This window comes from Panthera leo (genome assembly GCF_018350215.1).
Source record: "Panthera leo isolate Ple1 chromosome A2 unlocalized genomic scaffold, P.leo_Ple1_pat1.1 chrA2_random_Un_scaffold_54, whole genome shotgun sequence".
NCBI lineage: Eukaryota > Metazoa > Chordata > Mammalia > Carnivora > Felidae > Panthera > Panthera leo.
In genome coordinates, this window is record NW_024962217.1 from 1 (window position 1) to 20,345 (window position 20,345).

The window sequence follows — 20,345 nt, forward strand, 5'->3', positions numbered from 1 at the left end:
TATTGAAATGATCATATGGTTTTTATCCTTTCTCCTACTGATGTGATGTATCACACTGATTGATTTACGAATAATGACCACCCTTACCTCCCAGGAATAAATGCCACTTGATCATGGTGAATGAGTTTTTAGTGTATTGTTGGATTCGATGTGCTAATCTTTTGTTCTGGATTTTTCATCTATGTTCACAGGAGATATTGGCCTCTAGTTCTCTCTTTTGGTACTGTCCTTTGCTGGTGTTGGTATCAGAATAATGCTGGCCTCATAGAAGGAATCTGGAATCTCCCTCCTCCTCTATTTCTCAGAATAGTTTGAGAAGAATAGGTCTTAAGTCATCTTTGAATGTTTGGCAAAATCGCCTGTGAAGGCTACTGGTCCTGGACTTTTGTTCGTTGGGAGTTTTTTGATTAATGATTCCATTTTATAGCTGGTAATCAGTCTGTTCAAATTTTCTATTTCTTCCTGATTCAGTCTGGGGAGGATATACATTTCTAAGACTTTCTCCATTTCTTCTAGGTTCCCCAACTTGTTGGCATATAGTTTTTCATAATATTCTCTTATAATCTGTACCACACATATTTCTGTGGTATCAGGTATTTCTCTTTCATTTCCTGTTTTGTTTATTTTTTTAATTTAATGTTTTCTTTATTTTTTTGAGATACAGAGAGAGACAGAGTGTGAGTTGGGGGGGGGGGGAATGTGAGAGAGAGGGAGACACAGATTGTGAAGCAGGCTCCAGGCTCTGAGCAGTCCACACAGAGACCGGTGCAGGGCTCAAACTCACGAAGTCAGAGATCACCACCTGAGTGAAGTCTGGCACTTACCCAACTGAGACAACTAGGCGTCCCTCCTGTTTTGTTTATTGAGTCCTCATTTTTCAGGGATGGGGATAAGTCCAGCTAAAGGCTTATCAATTTTGTTCTTTCCAAAGAAGCAGTTTCTGGTTTCATTGATGGTCTCCTTTTTTTTTTTTTTTTGTTTTGTTTTGTTTTGTTTTATAGTTTCTATATCATTTATTTCTGCTCTAATCATTATTATTTCTTTCCTTCTGCTGGATTTGGGTTTTGTCTGGTCTTCTTCTACTAGATGCTTTAGGTATAAGGTTGGCTTGTTTATTTGAGATTTTTCTTGTTTCTTGAGGTAGGCCTGTATTGGTATAAAATTCCCTTAGAACCACTTCTGCTGCATTCCAAAGATTTTGGAGCACCGTCTTTTCATTTTCATTTGTCTCCATGTATTTTTTTTTTTTTTGTTTCTTCTTGGATTTCTTGGTTAACCCATTTATTGTTTAGCAGCATGCTATTTAACCTCCATGTATTTGTGTTCTTTCAAGACTTTTTTATTTGCGATTGATTTCTAGTGTCACAGTGTTGTGATCGGAAAAGATGCACTGTATGATTTCGATCTTTTTGAATTTGTTGAGACTTGTTTTGTGGCCTAATATGTGACCTATTCTGGAGGATGTTCCACGTGCACATGAAAACTATGTGTATTCTGCTGTTTTTGGATGGCATGTTCTGAATATATCTGTTAGATCCATCTGGTCCAATGTGTCATTCAAAGCCACTGTTTCCTCTTTCATTTTCTATTTGGATGATCTATCCATTCATGTAAGTGGTGTATGAAAGTCTTTATTATTGTATTACTATTGATTACTTCTTTTATGTTTGTTATTACCTGCCTTATGTATTTGTGTGCTGCCATGATGGGTGCATACATATTTACAATGGTTCTATTTTCTCCTTAGATTGTTCCCATGATGATTATGTAGTGTCCTCCTTTGTCTTGTGTTACCGTCTTTGCTCTGACAGAAGTATTGCTACCTCAACTTTCTTTTCACTCCCATTTGTATGATCAATGCTTCTCCAATCCTCCACTTTCAATCTACATGTGTCTTTAGATCTAAAGTGAGTCTCTTATGGGCAGCATATGATGGGTCTTGCTTTTTTCTCCATTTCAGCACCCTATGTCTTTTGACTGGAGCATTTAGTCCATTTACACTCAAAGGAATTATACATAGGTATGTAACTTATTACCATTTTGTTATTTGTTCTGCATTTCTGTTTGTAGTCCTCTGTTTCTTTCTTCTCATGTTCTTTCATCCCAAAGTTTTGTGGTTTTCTTTAGTGATACACTGGGATTCCTTTCTCTTCATTCTTTGCATATCTATTACTAGACTTTGATTTGTGGTTACCATTATATATGTATGTAACATCTCCCACATATAGCAATCTACATTAAGTTGATAGTCGCTTACATAGGAACACATTCTTTACTCTTTTCCCCACTCATATTTTAGGTAGATGTCAGATACTTTACATCCTTTTATTTTGTGAATCCCTCAACTGATTTTTATAGCTAGACTTCTTTTTATGCGTTTGAGCTTCCTACTTTTCTTACTCCTACATTCCAGTCCTTTCCTTTCCGTACCCCTGGTCTTTCTTTCCTTTCCACTCAAAGAGTCCTCTTTAACTTTTTTTTGTAGAAGTGGTTTAGTGGTGATGAATTTCTTTTCAATTTTGTTTGTCTAGGAAAATTTATCTCCCCTATTCAGAATTGTAGCCTTCCTAGATAGAGTATACTTCTCTACAGGTTTTTCTTTTTGTACTTGCCATGTCATGCCACTCCCTCCGGACCTGCAATGTTTCTGCCAAAAAAAAAAAAAAAAAAAAAAAATTCAGGTGATACAAGATTTTCTTGTATATGATACTTTTCTTTTTTCTCTTAGTGTTTTTAAAATTTGGGATGCCTGGGTGGCTTGGTCGGTTAAGCGTCCAACTTCGGCTCAGGTCATGATCTCACGGTCCATGAGTTCGAGCCCCGCTCGCGTCGGGCTCTGTGCTGACCGCTCAGAGCCTGGAGCCTGTTTCAGATTCTGTGTCTCCCTCTCTCTCTGCCCCTCCCCTGTTCATGCTCTGTCTCTCTCTGTCTCAAAAATAAATAAACGTTAAAAAAAATTTAAAAAAAATAAAATAAAATTCTCTCTTTATCAATACTTTTTGCCATTTTAATTACTAATGTGTCTCAACGTGGACATCCTTGGGCTGATTCTATTGGTAGCTCTCCGTGCCTCCTGGACCTGAATTTCTGTTTCCTTACCAGATTTGGGACATTTTCAGTTATAATTTCTTCAAATAAATGTTCTGCCTCATATCTCTCTTCTCATTTTGGGATTCCTATAATGCAAGTATTATTATGCTTGATGGTGTTACTGAGTTTCCAGAGTCTATTTTCATTGTTATTAATTTTTCTCTCTTGTGGAACTTGACTGCTTTCTGATACCTTGACCTCCAGGTTGCTGACCCGTTCTTCTACCTTCTCTAGTCTACTATTTACTCCATCTAGTCTTACTTTTAATTTCAGTTATTGAGCTCTGCATCTCTAATTGTTTTTTTTTTAATGTTTTCTATCTCTTTGTTAAGGGTCTCACTTAGCTCCTCCACTCTTCTCAAATCCAGTATCTTTATGACCATTAGTTTAATTTCTCTATCAGGCATATTACATATCTCCATTTGGTTTAGGTCTCTTGCTATGATTTTGTCCTATTCTTTCATTTGGGACATACTGCTCTGCCTCTTCATTTTGTCTAACTCTCTGTGTCTGTTTCTATGTCTTAGAAAAGTTAAGTCATGTCTCCTGTTCTTGAAAGTAGTGGTCTTATGAAGGGCATTACAGTGCCCTGCAATGCAATATCCCCTGTTCACTAGAATCTGGTGCTCAAGGTGGTCTCCTAGGTCTACTGCATGTGCCCAGCTGTTGTGGCTGAGCTGCATTTGCCTTTACTCCAGTCATCTGCATGGCTTTCTTTGCCTTTTGTAGCCAGTGTTTGGTCCTTGTGTTGTTAGTGAACCAATCTGGGGCCATCTTAGGCTTGAGTTGAATCAGACCAGGCATTTGCCAGAGATGCAATAGAACCAACTATAGGTCATTTTCCCTGTGTTATCCCCTGAGGAGCTTCACTGATGGGTGGGATCTGCACTCAGAACAAATGTCTGTCCCCAGCCCACTGCCGGGACCATAGTCAGACTGGTGTGTGTGTCCTCTCCCCAAGAAAAGAGTCAATGTCAAGGCTCTTATACACTGCCAGGCTTGTGGCACCATTCTGGATGGGCTCCAGCCAAGAGCGATTTGGAGGGAGCAGGTCTGCAGGAGAATAAAGCAGTGGGGCACCCTGTACCAGCAAGGACTCTAACACAGTCCACTGTGAGAGGGGACCTCCAGCAACCAGGGACCAAGGCAAGGTTGGAGGTGGTGGTGTATATGGCGTTTGCAAAGTTTGTATGGATATTCTATGTGAGGAGGCCTGGAACCAAGGCCTGGCTCGAGGAGGTGTGACCACAGGAGAATTCAGAGGCAGGGCATTCCATTAACAAGTTAGGTAGAGAGTAATGGTATCATGCTGGTTCCTGCAGATGTCCCTGTGTCTCATCTGGGAGGCAAAGATGGAAAAGGCACCCACCAGCTCCTTTGTTCCTGGAGAAGTCTCCCAGGAATCCCTGCCCCTTCAGCACACATTCGGGGATTATTAAATGAATCTCTCTCCTATATACCTTAGGAATTTTTTTTTTTTTTCAAAATGCTGCTTCTATGCTACGTCTGTAAGGAGCTGTTTATTCCCCTATCTTTTTTAAGGGCAGGGATTCAGTTTCCTCTAGCCCTCCTGTCTGTCCCAAAGCTGAGCACACTGATTTTTAAAGTTCCAGGTGTTAAGCTCCATTGATTGTAAGATCTCATAGATTCAGCCTCTCTGGTTTTCAAAGCCAAATGTTATGAGGATTCATCTTCCTCGTGTAGATACTCCACCCCTGGGATATGCTAGGAGAATCTGTTTCTTTCTCCTTCCTGCACCTGTAGCATCCTTCCCTTCCTTCCTCCTGTAGATCCATTTGCCTCCCAATCACGTTTCTGTCTTTCCAACCTTCTTTGATATGGCCTCTTCTCTACACATAGCCCTGGGGAGCCTGTTCTGCCAGACTTCAGGTTGTTTTCTGGGTTATATACAGCCATGTGCATGTTATCTAGTTGTATCAATGGGACACGGTAAGCTTAACATCCTCCTACTCTGCCACCTTCCCCAGAAGTTTCCCAAATGAGATTGTAATGAGCTTCTTCCATCCACAGTATAGTAACTGTGTTTAAGCCCTATTCAACTAGGACATCGTTTGTGAAATGTAAAAATTTCTTCATTTTCCCCTTCATTTCTGTTAACATCCTCAGCTTCTAGTAGCCTAAGTTGTAACATTTAACCTAAAATTTATGGATAAAAAATGTTTCTATTCATTTGGCCTACAAATGTTAATTGAATGCCTACTAGGTAGCAAGCATATACTAATTGCTAGTTTAGTCTCTACTCTTTAGTCTTCTACTCTTCTCTATCTATATTCTATATAGATAGATATATAGATAGATATAGATATAGATCTCTCTCTCTCTCTCTCTCTCTATATATATATATATATAGACACACATATGGAGTATTACTCAGCAATCAAAAAGAATGAAATCTTGCCATTTGCAACTATGTGGATGGAAATGGAGGGTATTATGCTAAGTGAAATATGTCAGAGAAAGACAAAAATCCTATGACTTCACTCATATGAGGACTTTAAGACACAAAACAGATGAACATAAGGGAAGGGAAACAAAAACAATACAAAAACAGGGAGGGGGACAAAACAGAAGACACTCATGGAGAACAAACTGAAGGTAACTGGAGGGGTTGTGGGAGGGAGGATGGGCTAAATAGGTAAGGGGCACTAAGGAATCTACTCCTGAAATCATTGTTGCACTAATGCTAACTAATGTGGATGTAAATTTTAAAAAACAAAAAATAAAATTTACAAAAAGATTTTTAAAAATTAACACTGAGCAATGATACTGAAACTGAAGCCAAATGAAACCTTATAACATCTCCAACATGATCAGTTGCTTAGAAGAAATAAGCCCAGGAGCATCATGGAAACCAAATGTGTTTTCTGATCATTAATAAAACTGTATACTTGCTAATGTTACAGAAAAATATATAGGTGACAAAAAGAATTTTAAGCTTTAGAAAATATTTCTTCTAAAAAGGGATAAAATTATGTAAATCCACATTCCCTTTTCCACAATTACAAAATCCATAAATCTCTAAAAACCGCATTTTTTTTTCATAAATTTGGTGCCAAAACTATTTTGTCAATGAAATGTAAGCTAAATTGACATGAAACTATTTATAACTTATTCATTTACTGTGAATGTGATATTAATGTGTTTGATTACAAGGTACTCTCCCATACCCCATGGGGATATTATGTAATCAACCATACATATGCTGTATTACTTTTCCAAATCAAAAAAAAAAAAATCTAAATTCTGAAATATATTTGCATCCAAAGCTCCGAATAAGGGGTTCTAGATGTACATTTCCTCTTCTTTAAAAGACAATTTTACTAGTAAGCTTTAGGAAAAGACACACACCCATGCACACACACACACACACACACACACACACGCAGATACCAAATAAACTACCATTTCTTTGAGGGTAGGGTGTAACACATTATGCACTTTCCAAATCTATCTCTAACTCTCATCTGAGAAGTTGATCTTACTGTTCCCAATTACAACAGACTTAAGTATTTTGCCCAAGTACTAACAAAAGATGAGAACACTATTCTCATTTCTAAGGCTTTTAAAATTTCAACATTCTGTCTATAGATGATTTCGGGTATCATAAAATTACTTTTTTAAAATATATGCATTTATTTCACAAAGTGATCGAGGTACAGGCCCTTTTTTTAAGAGAGAGAGACACACACAGAGTAAGCAGGGGAGGGGGAGAGAGAGAGAGAATCCAAACCAGGCTCCGTGCTGCCAGGACAGAGGCAGACATGGGGCTCGAACTCATAAAACCATGAGATCATGACCTGAGCCAGAACCGAGAGTCAGACGCTTAACCAACCGAGTCACCCAGGCACCCCAAGGTACAGGCCATTCTTAACGGACTGCATCATTCTAGAATTTCTGGTTGGTATGGGCCTCCACAAAAATAACACACTTGGCAATACAGGAACAAAATGTGACCAGGGATTCACACAAAACTTTCTTTTATACAGTTGGCAAGGAAGAAGAATCTGAGAAACTGAAGCAAGTGCAATCTAGGGTGAGACTAATACTCCTACATGTAGTTAGCTATAAGGTTTCTGTTTTATTATTATTAATAGTCAAATTGTTGGAGAAGAAGAAAAATTCAAACATTCTTGTTCTCATTTTAAAGTACAATATTTTATGGGCACCAGGGTGGCTCAGTCAGTTAAGCTTCCCACTTCAGCTCAGGTCATGGTCTCGTGGTCTGTGAGTTCAAGCCCCACATCTGGCTGTCTGTTGTTACTACAGAGCCTGCTTCAGATCCTCTGTCCCTCTCTCTCTCTTTCTGCCCCTTCCCGGTTTGTTCTTTTTTTTTCCTCTCTCTCTTTCTCTCAAGAATAAATAAACAGTAATACATACATACATACATACACACATACATACATACATTTAAAAAATATATAATATTTTAAAGAAAATTCCTTTTGCAAATATGACCTTCTAACAGAGATATCTATATGCTTGGAAAAAAAAATTAACTATCCCTTCACTCCAAGAAATTCCTCAAAATCCATCTCATATACAGACCTATTCCATGACATTTAGTTCACGTAACAATTCCACATGCTCCTAAACTTGGTGTCTGCCTTTCTTGTAACAGTAAATACATTATACCAATGGAAAAAAAGGAGGTAAAAAAGAATGTCTTAAATTCATCACTGTATGCTTAGAGCTGGCTTTTATATGTATAGGTAATACATCTTAATTTTTTGACATTCAATCTTCAGGGGGTACTAAGAAAATATCATTTTTCGTGCACTTCAGATATATTATTTCTAGAATTCACAACTATCCTGAAGATATCACCCCCATTTTATAGATGAGGAAACTATAGATCAGAAAATGGAGTCCATGGTTCTCATCTAATAGCTTACAGGAACAGATTTTAAACAAAGATCTGAATTCCAGTTCTTTCCACATTACCTTGCTAACATATGCTTACCTTAGAATGACGTTTCCTGTAGGACAGGGATTTCATCATGGCTATTATTGCTTCATTATATAGAATATTGCAATATAAAGAGAAAGCCAAATAATGAATCTGGATAATGTTAAAATAAGCCCCAAACAGGGGTGCCTGGTTGGCTCAGTTGGTTAAGTGTCTGACTTTGGCTCAGGTCATGGTCCCCTGGTTCTCGGGTTCATGCCCCACAGAGATATGCACTGGTGGTGTGGAGCCTCCTTGGGATTCTCTCTCCCTCTCTGCTCTTTCCCCACATGTGTGCTATCTCAAAATAAATAAACTTAAAATAAGCCCCAAACATGTATAATCTTACACTTATTTGCAGATCTTGAGCAAGTTGCTTAACTTCTCTGTGCCAAAACTGCTTCAAACAGTAGTGATAATACCTTAGAAATTAGTTATGATGCTGACATACATTAAAATATATAAAGCTCTTAGCACAATATCTGGAACATAGTAAACACTCCAGAAATGTTAGCTATTGCTACTGAGATGAAAACTCACCGGATGGACATGTTTTAAACCAGGTGACTCCAGTCAGCAATAGCTGGACATCTAATCCAAAAACAGTCAATCCTACACTGGCTTGAAATCTATGATATGATCCGGTGAAAATATGATGCATGTCTACTAGTTTCTCTCTCTTGGGAATCTGAATTAAGAAACAAGGACTAAGCCCATCAATCGTAATTCAGAATTTATATGGTTTGGTTCCTACCTTCATCAATTTTTCTCTCATCATTGTAACCAACGATGCTAAGACTGTTGCTGAATCTAGTCTTTCAGTCTTCATTTTTATATCATTTGGCAGCATTCCATATGTTCAAGACCATTCTCCTCATTCTCTTTGGAAAGCACTGAAAAATTGCAGCTATTCAACACTTAATCCCAAGCCTCTAATCTCCACACCCCACTGTCCCTCTATGCAATTTCATCCACACTTTTGACTTCACTAATTATCTTCATGTTAGCTCAGACTTGTCTTACACATTCAACTGCCTTGTCCATCTCTCACTTCTCTGGATGGCTCAACGATAAATGATACCTCCGACACCATATGTCCCAAACCAAACTCATGATCTTCCCTCTCAAACATAGCCAAGATCCCTTCCAGTGCTCCTTACCTCCATAATGGCCCCAACAAGTAACCAGATCACGAATTAGAAAATTAGAAGCATGCCCGGATACCTCCTTTTCCTTTATCCCCATCTTTTACTAAAATCCTATTAATTTTATCTCTTAAATATTTCTCAATTCCTTCTCTCCATCTCCACTGCTACCTTTTAACAGGTATACCTATATCCATTCTAATATCTTGTGTACTTTCCATACTGTAACCAGTTATATTTTTTTATGATTCTAATCATGTCATGTTCCTGCTGAAGAGTCCACCAATGGCTTCCTACTATTCTTAAGATGTTTGGTGAAAATACATATCATAGTAGTCAAGACCTGCAAAGATATGTTTCAGCTTCTTTCCCTCTTCTGTTGCCCTACATGCAGCCATATTTGTCTTTTTTTCAGTTCCTTAAACATAATAGATTATATTTCCTGCTACCTTAGGATCTTTGCACATGGTTTCCCTCTGCCTGGACTACTCCTCGTCCTTCTCTTCACTTAATTAATCCTTATTATATCTCATCTCATAATATCACTTCCTCACAGAAAGTTTCTTGAACAACTGGACTTTATCAGATCATTTAGTTATTTATTCAACAAATATTTAATAAAAACCTACTATACACCATGTATAGCTCTAAACATATGGGATTGAGAAACACAAAAAACCCTTCCCTTCATGAAGCCTACATTCTAGTGGAAGCAAACAGGCAATAACCAATAAAATAATGCATAGAATGTATAATATATGTAAAGCCAGTAAGTCTGGGGACTGGGGGTAAGGGGAAGAAAGAAAAAAAAAAGGGTAAGAAAATCACAAGCAGAGAGTTTCCAGTGCCTGAGTTGGTATCTGACATAGAGTTGGCCCTCAATAAATATTTGTTGAGCAGACGAATGAATAAAGGAAGGAGCATGTTCAAGTTATGAGAAAGTGTAAACTGTAAAAGACTAGAGGAACTACTTGATGGATGAAACAAAGAGAAACCAGGCAGGTCTTGAGAGATAACAGTCTCTTGAACCATTCATTCTCAATGGCTTCATTCAGCTCCAGTTCCAGTCATTATATGGTCTTAGTATAACCATATTTAGTATCCATACCCTTCCTTCCCCAGTGCCAAGGGCTGGATAATTTAAGTGGGTCATTCTTAAAACCAAAATACCTAATCAGGACACGGATACAAGATTGTGTATACCACTTCCATCACTCACCACCACACATATCCCTAAAGCCACTTCTTTACTACACACACACACACACACACACACAGATATCACTTGTGTTGAAGCTTCAGTTCTCCAGTCCACAGCCCCTTTCAGGTACAAACTCCCTCCCATATACACAAGACTGTGAAAGCCCTTGCTCTTTTCCCTGACGCTGTGAGACACTTAGGTCACTACTCTCCAAGTCCAGTCAAACCCACAACTGGGGGCCCCTCAGGAAAAGGAACCTGGGTCTCTCCTTCCCAGCAGTCTCCTGCACCTTAAAGACTATCTTCTACCCACATGTAGATGGACATGAACTCCTTTGTGATTCTGAATGACCTTCAAGATCACTGATCCCATATATACTCAAACTCAGGCTCCAGCATCAGATGGCAAGGTTCTGAAGGACTGGGGCTCTGAGTGCCCCCTCAAGCCTCTTGTCTTTATCAGAACCCACAGAAGGATTTGTATACTTTCTGGGTGGCCTGGGCAGAAACTAAGGCACTGTACTTCCCCAAAACACAAATATTCAGTGTATACCCCCTTTCCATGGCACTGCCTGATATTACAGTAACACTCGCCTCACAGATACCTGCCTCCTCACAATTAGAGACTCTATCAAACCATGTCCCTTTAGGGAGCCCTCCCATGTTCCCACAAGTCTGTGTACCCCGCTCCATGACTAAGCCCACTCCTATGATCAGCACCATCACAAGCACCCCTCAGGATTGGAGTCCTGTATCTTCCCTGGAGCCCCAGCACTTTCTGGGCTCATGCTCACTCAGGAGTGGGCACACTCGCACATACATCCCTGCGCCTTCTCTGGGACTCCGAGGTCCCTTCCCACCATTCAGAGTTGTATGACTTCCCTTGACCCCTGACCCCGAGGTCCCAGCCCCACCACACAAACACACAGGGACGCCTCCTCAGGAGTAGGGCCATGCCCAAGTCCCCTCTCCCCTCAGACCCAGGACTGCCCAGCTGCTTCAGCGCTTTCCCCTGAACGACCGCGCCCACAGACCTGCCTCAGGTGCCCTCTGGCTCTACTCCGCCATGTTTTGTTGTCCCTCCACTTCTAAGCCCACGCAAAAATCGCGGGGCAGTGGGGAGTGGGCAATAGGATCCTCGGGGTGACATACCTTCCTCAGGAAGACTGGGAACAATGGCTGATAGAGCAACTGGTGGTCCACGTGCTAGCTGCAGGCACGTGGAGGGCCTGGCGGGGAGGTGGTAGGTGGGCTGGGAGGGAGCAGTCGCCTGAGGCCCCGCCCCCCATGGCCCCAGTCCTCTTGGGTCCAGGTGCCCACAGGGCTAGGAGTCCCCAGCACTTCTCATTTTGCTCCTGGGCATTCGAGTCCTGGCAACTGAGCATGCTCAGCCACCTCTGGGGACCCATTGTGCTGGGATGGCGCTCTGCTGCACTGAGGGGTTCTTCCTGCCCACCCCAGACATGTAAGGACTGGCTTTACTGTGGTTGAAGCTCAATTTGGGACTTGAGACAGATTTCCTGATTTCCCAACACATCTCCTCCTGGCCTGCCTGGTTCTGGTCGAGGTGCTGGGTAACCTATTTCTTCAACTGAAATGCACCGAGGAATCAATAGTTCTGTGCCCACCGATACCAAACTCGAAGAGGCCCAAAGAGTTCTGGCTCCTTGCCCCTCTACAACTGCACCAGCCCTAACCCTAGACTTTACTGCTGTATTTCTCAGTATACTTAGGATGTATTTTCCCATCTCCCCCTGGTGAATCGACACTATCTTCTAAGACCAAGCTAAACATTACCCTTTTCTGAGCTGCTTTATCCTCCCACAGTCACCTGTGTGTCCCTGGCCTGATGCTGACAATGTTTTATGCATTATTTACTTCTCTCTTCCTCACTTAAGGGTGGAGTGAGCTCTTTGATGCCTGGGGTCTGACACTTCATCTAGGTATACTCCATACCACAGCATAGTGCTTGACACAAGGTAAGTGCTTCATAAAAGTAAATGTTTGTGGAATGAAAAATGAATCCTAAGTTCACTCCTGCACATCCTACCAGTTTTATTGAGCACTTAATTTTTTAACAACTACCATTCTAGGCCCCTTCTCTTCAAAGGTCTCACAGAGAAAGGAAGAGATTATGGCTTTATATACCTCATAGAGACACCACCTCCAGCCTGGACTTCAACTTATTCTAGGATGTTAGCCCACCAGAGAGTGGACACTCCATACATTTCTTTACTGAACAAAAAGATGTAGTCACAGAAACAAAAAGAGAGAGATGGAGAGAAAATGGCTTTGGTAGAGGTTAACTAGTGTTTGAAGTGCTGCCGAATCGCAGAGAGAACTCTCAATTAGAGGTGGCAGGAGTAAAACAACGAAAATCCTAAAGAGGAGTGGATACCCTAGCTGAGTCTTGAAGAATGAATAGCTGTCAGCCAGGCAAAGGAAAGGAAGACTGTGCCAGGCAGAGGGAGCAGCATGAGCAAGGCAGAGTGTAGGGAACAGCAGTGACACTCAAAGAAGTCCAGGAGGCTAGAGCACAAAACTCCTAGGGCAAAACATTATCTCTAAAGAAACTCCTGTATAGCTAAGTAATGTCTTCAGTTGGGTTCCCCAAAAGCAAAATCTGAGGCCAGGACTTGGTTGCTGGTAATTTGTTTGGGAAGTAAGCTCCAAAAACAGATGGGAGGGAGACAGAATGAAAGAGGGGAAAGTGGAAAAGCCAAGAAAAGGGTGTGATATTGAGCTGATAGCTTTACTAGATAATTGGGCTTGATTTTACTGGAGACCCTCTGAAAACCATGTAGAAGGTGCCTCAGCTTTGCACCACCAAATAGCAAGGAGACTGGGTCATTTGCCTCTTAATTTCCATCCCCATTATTTGAAGGTTATCTCAATCCCCCAGCTGGAACTCATTAACATTTCCTGATTATGCTTGCCCAAGGCTAAGCATTCTACTAGGATTTGAAAGAAAGCCTTGAGGCAGAAAAGCAGATGGACCAGAAAGCATTTGAGCTAGTAACAGGCTTAGAGCTACGCTGAAATCAGGAATAAGGTTTTGAAAGGGCGGGCCTAAGCCAGCCAACTCCCATCTTGTTCTCTGTCCTTCACCTTGACCACGCCTCCTCCCCTTGAGTAACCTCCCGCTCACCTGCCTAACAGGACTCCGACCCTTCCCCAGCCAATCGGATGAGGCCACAGCCATTACCTCACCAACTGCCCCTAGACCCCAATAAAACCTTTGTGCTTTTGAAACTCGCTCTCTCTTCCCGGTATCTCACCGCTGCGTCGGTGCAGGTAGGGGATTGAGCTCGAGCTAGCTTGAATAAGGGCTCTTTGCTTTTGCATCAGACTTGGCTCCCTGGTGGTCTCTGGGGATCACGAATTCTGGGCATAACATTTGGGGGCTCGTCCGGGATCCCCAAGACCCCCGAGGGACCCCGACGTGGAGAGCCTGACTGGCCACGGTGAGTGTCTGTTCGTTCCGTCTTTTCTGTGTGAGCTCATTTCTGAAATTCTGGTAGTGCCCGACGTGGTCTAAGTGGACGCACTGGAGGACCACGGGCCGGGAGTTTCAGAAGACGTTCCGATCCTCCCTTTTGGAAAGACGTGGAACCCCCTCAAAGGTCTAAGCTAGCTGTCAGTTTTGCTTCCATGGAGTTGGAAGACTTTCTAGGGGCCCTGTTTGTTTTTGTGTTTCTCTGTTTGGTTCTGTGGACGTACTGGACTTACTGGACGGACGTTATGGGACAGACTCAGACTACTCCTCTAAGTATTATGATTAATCACTTTAAGGATGTGAGGGGAAGGGCTAACAACCTCAGTGTGGAAGTCCGAGAGGGTCGGTGGCAGGTTTTTTGTTCTAGCGAGTGGCCAACTTTCAATGTTGGATGGCCACCAGAGGGGACCTTCGACCTCCCTACCATCCACTGAGTCAGGAGTATCATCTCTCGGCCTAAGATGGGCCATCTTGATCAGCTCCCTTACATTATCACTTGGCAGGACCTTATAGAAGACCCAGCCTCTTGGCGTAAGCCTTTCCTAGACCCACTCCCTCTGGAGCCAAAACCCATTCTTGCTTTGCAGGGGACAAAGAAGAAGAAAAGTCTTACCCAGCCTTCAGCACCCCTCTACCCTGTCCTACAAGGGGGGACTGAAGAAGAATTAATTTTTCCTCCCCTGTATAACCCCTCTAGGATGCCGGAAGAACACCATCCTCCCCCTCCGGGGGAGGCAGATGCTATTCCGAGAGCGGGAGGTGGAAAGGCTCCAGTGGGAAGCCCGCCCTTTACCAGACAAAGGGCTCAGAGGGAGCAATCCGCCTCCGCCGCTGCCGACTCCACTGTTCTGCCCCTGCGAGCCACCGGACCCCCAGACGCAGAGGGGAATCAGCCCCATCACTATTGGCCTTTCGCCACTAGTGACCTCTACAATTGGAAAGCTCAGAATCCTAAGTTTTCCGAGAAACCGGCAGGGCTTATTGATTTATTAGACTCTGTTCTTTTTACCCATCAGCCCACGTGGGACGATTGCCAGAAGCTTTTGCAGGTCCTGTTCACGACTGAAGAAAGAGAAAGAATCCTCAGTGGGGCCCGAAAACTAGTTCCGGGCGCAGACGGGAATCCCACCACCAACCAGGCTCAGATAGATGCCTCCTTCCCCTTAACTCGGCCCCAGTGGGATTTCAACACGGCAGAAGGTAAGGAGAGGCTCCGGGTCTACCTCCAGACTCTAATGGGGGGGGGTCTCCGAATGGCTGCTAGAAAGCCAACCAATTTGGCCAAAGTAGGAAATGTACAACAGGGAAAAGATGAATCTCCGGCTGCCTTTTTAGAACGGATCATGGAGGCATTCCGTACCTATACCCCCAGGGATCCAGAGGCTCCAGAAAGCAAGGCAGCTGTTATCATGGCCTTTGTAAACCAATCGGCCATAGACATTAGCAGAAAATTACAGAAAATAGGTAGACTAGGAGAAAAAAGTCTGCAGGACTTACTGGTGGTAGCCAAAAAGGTATATAATAACCAGGAGCCTCCTGAGGACAAGCAGGCTCGCGCCATGGCGGCTGCCAGCAGTAAGCAGACTCGAGACCTGGCCAGAATACTACAAGCTACCACTGCTGAGTTCCCCGAGGAACGAGACCACCATCTCCGGCAGCTGGCAGACGACGCAAGAAAAGGTAAAGGAACCACCAAGGGGGGGAAGCAGAGGCTGCAGAAAGATCAGTGTGCATACTGCAAGGAGATAGGGCATTGGGCCCGAGATTGTCCGAAAAGGGCCGGCGGGAAGGGAAGCAAGACTGATGGAATAAAAGTCCTAGAGCTAGATGAACTAAGTGATTAGGGGAGTCGGGGTTCGGACCCTCTCCCCGAACCCAGGGTAACTCTTAAAGTGGAGGGGACCCCTGTCGACTTCCTTGTCGACACCAGAGCACAACATTCGGTCCTCCACACCCCACAAGGAAAACTAGCCAGCAAGAAGTCCTGGGTACAAGGGCCAACTAGTATGAGCCAGTATTCATGGACTACCCGAAGAACGGTAGATTTGGGGACGGGACGGTTATCCTACTCCTTTATGGTAATACCAGAATGCCCCTACCCGCTGTTAGGATGGGACTTACTGACCAAGATTGGAGCTCAGATAACTTTCAGACAAGGGGGGGCCTCAGGTCACCGATGGCAAGGGCCACCCCATCCAGGTCCTGACCATGAAACTGGATGAATACCACCTCCACCAGGAGGTGCTCCCAAGAGAGGATAATATAGACAGATGGCTACAAGAATTCCCCTCGGTTTGGGCAGAGACAGGCGGGGGGGATGGGACTACCCACTCACAGGACCCCAGTCCTGGTAGAGCTCAAGCCAGGACAGAGTCCGGTAAGGATCAAACAATATCCCATGTCTCAGGAGGCCCAGAAGGGGATCCAGACACACATCCGGAGACTACGAAGCCTAGGGGTACTAGTTCCTTGCCAGTCTGCCTGGAACACACCCCTACTGCCGGTCAAAAAGCCTCACACAAATGACTACTGACTGGTACAAGACCTCCGGGAAGTAAATAAGAGGGTCGCGGACATACACCCAACTGTTCCCAACCCATATACTCTCTTGAGCTCCTTGGTGCCCTCCAGGGTCTGGTATACTGTACTAGATTTAAAGGATGCCTTCTTCAGTCTGCCGCTGGCACCCCAGAGCCAACCCTTGTTCGCCTTCGAGTGGCATGATCCGGAGGAGGGCTACAGTGGGCAGCTCACCTGGACACGGCTACCTCAGGGATTCAAAAATTCACCCACCATCTTCGACGAGGCACTACACGAGGGCCTGGGTGAGTACAGAAGGGAGAACCCTGGCCTCACCCTTCTACAGTACGTAGATGACATCCTGATTGCTGCCGACACGGCCAAAGACTGCGAGCGAGGGACCCAGGACCTGCTGGCTACTCTGGGGGCCTTTAGGGTACCGGGCATCCACGAAGAAGGCTCAGATATGCAGGGAGAGGGTAAGTTACCTGGGATATATCCTGGAGGGTGGACAGCGGCGGTTATCAGATGCCAGAAAAGAAACTGTCCTAAAGATCCCTACTCCCACCTCCCGAAGTGAAGCAACGGAATTTTTAGGATCAGCCGGCTACTGCCGCCTCTGGGTTCCAGGTTTTGCTGAGATCGCCAGGCCCCTATATGAAGCTACTAAAGACAAGAAAACATTTAAATGGGCTGAAAAAGAAGAAACTGCCTTTAATCAGTTAAAAAAGGCCCTCCTAAGTGCCTCAGCCCTGGGCCTACCAGACATTATGAAGCCCTTCCACCTCTTTGTAGACAAACATAAAGGAATAGCAAAAGGGGTTCTAACTCAAGCCTTAGGCCCCTGGAACCGCCCAGTGGCTTACCTGTCCAAGAAACTACACCCAGTGGCTGCCAGCTGGCCACCATGCCTAAGAATTATTGCGGCGACAGCACTCCTAGTCAAGGACGCAGACAAGCTGACCCTAGGACAGGAGATCTGGATCACGACCCCACACGCCATTGAAGGGGTCCTAAAACAGCCTCTGGATAGATGGATGAGCAACACACATATGACTCATTACCAGAGCCGCCTACTCACCTCCACGAGTGTGGTTCCACCCCAGTGCAGCCCTCAAGCCTGCAACCCTGCTGCCCAACCCTGACCTAGGTGCTCCACTACATGACTGTGGGAATCCTGGAACAAGTACATGGATTCCAGACGGACCTGACCAACTGACCCTCCCCGATGCCGAGGCTACTTGGTTCACTGATGGCAGCAGCTTTGTGCGAGACAGACACAGGTATGCAGGTGCAGCGGTGGTCACCGAAACGGACACTGTATGGGCGGAGGCTCTACCCTCCGGAACGTCAGCCCAGTGAGCAGAGCTCATAGCCCTCACCAAGGCGCTGACGCTAGGAGCTAGAAAACGGCTTAACAACTACCAGACTTGGGAGACCCAGTTTTACCAGACCAGCCCAAATACTCCCAGGAGGAGTTACAGTGGATCAAGAAACTCCCCATGGCCCAGGAGATAAAGGGATGGTGGTATACACCTAACAAGGAGCTCGTGCTGCCAGACCGGCTCGGAGTCTCAATATTAGAGCACATGCATCGGTCTACTCACATGGGGGCCCGAAAATTAAAAGACTTAATCCGACATGCCGGAATCAAGATTCACCAACAGGACACCAAAATACAGCAAGTTGTATCTGCCTGCAAGACCTGCCAACTCACCAACGCGAGAGCCACATCGAATAAAAAAGGAACCAGGCTCAGAGGCACCAGACCGGGAGCCCAATGGGAAGTCGACTTCACTGAAGTCAAACCAGGAAAGTATGGTTATAAATATCTTTTAGTATTTACAGACACCTTCTCTGGCTGGGTGGAGACATACCCAAGCAAGCACGAAACGGCTCAGACAGTGGCTAAGAAGCTACTAGAAGACATCTTACCCAGGTATGGTTTTCCTGCCATGGTAGGATCAGACAATGGACCAGCTTTTATCTTGCAGGTAACACAGGCAGTAGCCAAGGCGGTGGGGGCAAACTGGAAATTACATTGTGCTTACAGGCCCCAGAGCTCAGGACAAGCAGAAAGAATGAATAGAACCCTAAAAGAAACCCTTACCAAATTAACCATGGAGACTGGTGGGGACTGGGTGACTCTCCTACCATATGCCCTTTACCGGGTTAGAAACACTCCTTACACTCTGGGTTTTGCTCCCTACGAGATCATGTTTGGCAGGCCACCCCCTGTTATTCCCAACCTTCGAGCTGAACTTCTGAGTTTAAAGATCAAGAACTTTTTCTTTCCTTGAGAAAGAAAAAGCCCTTGAGAGGGCTCCAGAAGGCGCATGAGGACATTTGGCTGCGCCTCCGTGCCATCTACGAGGCCGGCCCAACCCTGACACCTCACCAGTACAGGCCGGGAGACTGGGTCTATGTTAAGAGGCACCACCAAGAGACCCTCGAGCCGCACTGGAAGGGACCCTACATCGTGGTGCTGACAACACCCACTGCTCTCAAAGTAGAAGGCATTGCAACCTGGGTCCATCACACCCACGTTTGGTCAGCGGACCCCTCCTCCATCCGGAAGGACTTCGTCATGTGATGGGCCATCAGTTGGGACCAACACAACCCGCTCAAGCTCAAGCTACAGTGCATTCAACCCACATAATATTGGTAACTCTGTTAACTCTGCTTGTCATTGCTCATGCTGCTGGGAGTCCCCATGCCCCTCAAAACATCACCTGGCAGATCATAGACACCAGCTCAGGGACAATACTTAATCAGTCCTCCCAGAGCCAACCCAGGGACACTTGGTTCCCAGAACTTTGAGTAAACCTGCAAACTCTGTTCCCCTTGTCACCATAAATGCAGCCGGTCCCATGATTGGGTCCGTAAGCTACATGACAAGGGGGGAATGAAAGGGCGGGCCTATGCCAGCCAACTCCATCTTGTTCTGTGTCCTTCACCTTGACCACGCCTCCTCCCCTTGAGTAACCTCCCGCTCACCTGCCTAACAGGACTCCGACCCTTCCCCAGCCAATCGGATGAGGCCACAGCCATTACCTCACCAACTGCCCCTAGGCCCCAATAAAACCTTTGTGCTTTTGAAACTCGCTCTCTCTCCCCGGTATCTCACCGCTGCGTAGGTGCAGGTAGGGGATTGAGCTCGAGCTAGCTAGAATAAAGGCTCTTTTGCTTTTACATCGGACTCGGCTCCCTGGTGGTCTTTGGGGATCACGAATTCTGGGCGTAACAGTTTGGGCACCAGAAGAACCTCTACAAAAAGTTACATGAAAATACTCATCAGAAATAGCCCTCCATAGCTGAGTAGTTTAAAAATTCACAAGCCTTGTCACTACAACTATCAAGATGAATATACACAAGCTTTTACACATCAATCCTAATGATTGGTAAAGGCTGTGGGGGCTATAGGAATTTCAGTGTGGGAGGGGTCACTGAAGGCTGAAGAGGACAAAGGAGCTTCATGAAGTATAACAAAATGGAAAAAAAGGCCTTTGAGAACCAAGGTTCTACTCAAACTCTTGGGCAAATCACTTAAAGAGACATTGAGCCTCAGATTCCTTTTCCAAGAAACCCAAACAACAGTGCTGCCTACCACAAAGAGTGCAGTAAGTCACAAATGAGACAGGTTAAAATGCATTTTATAACTATAATTATGGTAAATAAAGAACCTGGCATGTTTTTGAACAATTAACATAAACATACCTTGATTCCATTGCTGAGTAGGCTCTGTGCAGATGCTAGTGTTAAACTTAAAAAATAAAAATGACAGGGGTGCTGAGGGGCTCAGTGGGTTAAGCCTCTGACTTCAGCTCAGGTCATGATCTGGAGCTCTGCTTCCCTTAGAGCTCTGTGCTGACAGCTCAGAGTCTGGATCCTGCTTCAGATTCTGCGTCTCCCTCTCTCTGCCCCCCCC

At 44.5% G+C, this 20,345-nt stretch overlaps 1 long non-coding RNA gene across 1 annotated transcript in view; it reads right to left on the reverse strand.

Moving 5' to 3' along the window:
- Positions 1-2,515: 2,515 nt before the first annotated feature.
- LOC122212709 overlaps positions 2,516-20,345 on the reverse strand; it is a 49,927-nt gene continuing 32,097 nt past the window's right edge. The window contains exon 3 of the long non-coding RNA XR_006199263.1: positions 2,516-2,647. This is a non-coding gene — a long non-coding RNA (uncharacterized LOC122212709). The remainder of the gene's footprint in view (positions 2,648-20,345) is intronic.